The following is a 4,039-nucleotide window of genomic DNA, read 5'->3' on the forward strand; positions in this document are numbered from 1 at the left end:
ATGGGCTTCCAAGAGCGGCGGCCAGTATGCTGTGTGAGTGATCGACCCCCTTGCCATTGCCGGCAACGAAAATGTTAGGCTGACGGCCCAGCTATGCTGACGCTTGGCTTGGGTGGATTCGACCGCTAAAGCTTGTTGCATGAAAAAAAAAAGCAAACTGCGTTAATGGTTGCAAAACAAAACGCCCACTCCCTGAATTTTTTTTAGGAGACAGTTGACCCACAGCATATTTTTTACAGGACGTAGGTAGCTTAGCATTGTTCTAACGGGTAGTTTTATTTTACGGGTAAAGAAATACAAGCAGGCTGCATTACATTGGTAGTTATAATACGTAAGAGTTGCATATACGTTGAATTTTCAACATTTAAGCATTGCTAGCAACTTTATAAGTCTGTAGTTTTGTTCGGTTAAACCAGATGGCATTCTGAGTCATTGGACACACAGTGGATGGCGCCACTGCGCTCGTGTGTATATAAACGATACGCGCTGATTAAACGGGGTTATTGTCATGGATCGTACAGTGGTGTAGGGTGTTTACTCTTACGTGTCGCCGTGCCGGCTACACGACATTCTGGCGACGAGGATGTCTTCCACGGGCATTTTGCCACCGCCTCCTTTTCTTGCCACCCCCGGCACGCCCGATGTTCCATGGGCCCGATGGTTACGCCTCTTCGAGAGGTTTCTGCTGGCGTCCGGAGCGACCGAGCTACCCGCACCCCGTCGCCGAGCCCTCCTGATGCACTGCCTTGGTACGGAAGGACAGCGCATTTTCGACGCGCTTCCGCCTAGTACGACGCAAACTAAGGCAGAGATAACGAGTGCTGCACCCGGTGTCACGCCCACGCCAGATGCCGCCGCTGGAATCATCGGAACCACTGCAGCTACTGGAACACAAGACGGGACCACTGGAGCCCCGCGCCCACCCGACGAGTACGACGTAGCCGTTGAGATGCTTTCGAAGCATTTCGCCGCCCCTTGCAACGTCCGCCTTCAACGCCATTGATTCAGGGAGCGTCGTCAACTGCAGGGTGAGCCCATCACTGATTTCGCCGTAGCGCTTCGGGAGTTAGCAGCTCTTTCCAATTTCGCCACCCAAGCGGACGAAAACCTGTGTGAACAGTTCGTAGCAGGCGTCGCGCTACGAGAGCGATTGCTGCTGGAAGGCGATAACCTTACGTTCGATCATGCTGTCGAGGTAGCACGGTTTCGTGAACAAACCCAGCGTGAATCCGAAGCATTCGCCAGCCCGGTGCAGCGCATTCAGCAGCAGTTGCGAGACAGCTCAGCCAGGCAGGGTCGACGAGATAACGGCGATAATGGCACACGCCTCCCGGGGCGTCGCCACTTCAGCAACTTCAGCTGCTCACGCGCGTACAGCGCACCTTCGCCTGATGTGAATGCCGCCGCCGCTATTGCCCCCGGGCCTAGAAATTCAAATGCCTGGGGAAACTGCGGCGCAGCAGGGTGTTCGCCTTCGGAATGTCCCGCGCGCGGTCGCACATGTTTTGCCTGCGGACGCCGCGGCCACTTTAAGAGAGCATGTCGCAGCTACCGTCGGGGCCGAGACGGTATTCTGCAGAGGTCCATGAAATCGTTCCGGAAAATGATGCTGCCAGTGTCATTAGCATCTTGGCGGTCCGTACTGATAAGAGTACAGGCGTCTACGTGGATGTCAAGGTCGCGCCAGTTACCGCGACGACGCGGGTGCATACCATGAACTTCTTGGTTGACACAGGCTCGGCCGTGTCTATAATGGGTGAGCACCAATTCCAAGGCTTGTTCGCAAGCGCAATACAACTGACAAGTTCCCATCTTACATTGCTGGATTTTTCGCGCAGGCATATTCCCGTTCTCGGGTCATTTCACGCCATAGTCACGTACAAGGGGAAAGAAGCCATTGTACCTTTTCATGTTACGCCATGTGGTACATCTCTCCTTGGCCTGGATGCTGTTCAAGCCCTTGGTCTTCGCATCATGGGAGAGGAATTGCGCTGCCTGCAAATGTCCACGCAGGAATGCCGAGAGCTTCCAGCTATGAGTTCAGGCCTTCCCCAAAGCACCATGCATACAAAACCCCTCGGCCCTCCCAAGTTTGGTATGCCGCCAACACTGTGGAGCAAGTTTGGCCACTTGTTTTTGCCTGGCCTGGGACTTGTAAGAGGTGTGCAACACAAAGTCAAGATGAAAACCTCCATCGAACCAGTCGCACAGAAGCTGAGGCCCCTACCATTTTCAGTCCGCCAGCCTGTCTCTGACGAGATTGAGAAGCTACTTGCTACTGATGTCATTGAGAGAGTCAATGCTTCCGAGTGGGTATCTCCTATTGTAGCAGCCCGCGAAGCATATGGTAGCATTCGACTGTGTGTCGATCTCCGGGAACCCAACAAAGCTATAGTAGCAGACAACTTCCCTTTGCCTCGTATGGAGGAGCTGCTTCATGCTCTCAATGGAGCACGCTGCTTTTCCAAGGTGGACCTGGCATCAGCCTACTACCAGTTTTTACTCCACCCAGACAGCAGAGACCTAACTTCATTTATAACGCACGATGGCCTCTTTAGATTCAAGAGGGTCTGCTTCGGGTTGGCATCGGCACCAGCTGCGTTTCAGCAGATCATGACGAAAATTCTTGGAGGTTGCAAAGGGGTCTTGTGTTACTTGGATGACATAATCATTTTTGGCAAGACGGAGAGCGAACACAGGCAAAACCTGGAGGAAGTGCTGGAACGAATAGCAGGAGCTGGGCTCAAGCTCAACGAAAAATGTGTCTTCAACACGTCGGGGCTGTCGTTCTTAGGACATCGCGTCAGCGCAGAGGGTATAGCACCGCTCCAGGCCAAGGTTGATGCAATCATTAATGCTCCTGCGCCTAAAGATGCAGCCACGCTACGCTCCTTTTTGGGGCTAGTTGAATACTATTGTAAATTCGTGCCGCTACTGGCAGAAGAAGTAGAGCCAATGCGCCGTCTACTTCGCAAAGACGTGCACTTCGACTGGGACGACGCCGCGAAAGAGAGCTTCGCGGGAGTAAAAAGACTTCTAGCATCCCACAAGGTCCTCCGAATGTTTGACCCGACGCTACCGGTCATTGTCGCAACAGATGCCTCTGCGTACGGTCTCGGTGCCGTACTGCAGCACGTGGAGGGGTCCCATGTGCGGACTGTGGCATTTGCATCGCGTTGCATTGCATTTCAGTAGTTTTTGGCTTATCCTGTTGCACTGCTGCCGAACACTGCGGGTTGTTTTGTTGACTACACTGTGTCGGAATGTCAAATGTTTCGGAGGTAGTCAAGAAACAACTTGATGATTTTCGGAGGGAGCTTAGGCTGGAAGTTCGCGCCATAAAGGATAGTGTGAAGTTTTCCTCAGACGCAGCTGATAACGTTGCGCAAATCATGAAGGACATGAAGGAAATGAGGCTTGACATGAAAAAGCTTGTGGAAAGAAACCGGGAACTTGAGATCGAAAACCAGCAGCTCCACCAACGCGTAGATGAACTGGAGCAGTACCAAAGACTACATAACCTTGAAATAAAGGGGCTTCCGAATGACTGCGATGAAACAACACTCATAAAGGAAATCGTGAACAAACTGGGCGAAACACTTGACGAAAAAGACATCGATGTGTGCCACAAGGTGAAAATTCCAAACTCCGTGGAAAAAAACGTGATTGTTCGGTTCACTCGCCGCTCCAAACGAAATGTTGTTCTAGCGAAAGCACGCAAGGCCAGGCTAACCACGGAAACCCTTGGTTTCGACGACCCAAGCAAAGATGTTTACATAAATGAACACCTTACTGCGAAAAACAAGCGGTTGCTGGGCGCAGCTGTAGCACGAAAGAAGGCTATCGGATGGAAATTCGTCTGGACGACAGACGGAAAGGTTCTTGCCCGACGAGGTGAATCAACACCCATCATGCACATTACGTCATTGAGTGACGTCGAACGCATGATGCCGGGAAACTGAATACGTGCGAAAATAGGGTGCAACGTTCCGTCCTGCCAGGAGTAAAAACTGGTACCGCCATGTCACTGAAAGCGTTT

The 4,039-nt window shown here is 52.1% G+C and overlaps 1 pseudogene; it reads left to right on the forward strand.

Moving 5' to 3' along the window:
* The first annotated feature begins 456 nt into the window (after positions 1-456).
* Positions 457-2,308, forward strand: LOC144173737 (uncharacterized; annotated as a pseudogene).
* Positions 2,309-4,039: the final 1,731 nt, after the last annotated feature.

The sequence above is a fragment of the Haemaphysalis longicornis genome, unplaced genomic scaffold (assembly GCF_048455015.1).
Source record: "Haemaphysalis longicornis isolate Haplotype H1 unplaced genomic scaffold, Haemaphysalis longicornis Haplotype H1 scaffold_3, whole genome shotgun sequence".
In the NCBI taxonomy this organism is placed as follows: domain Eukaryota; kingdom Metazoa; phylum Arthropoda; class Arachnida; order Ixodida; family Ixodidae; genus Haemaphysalis; species Haemaphysalis longicornis.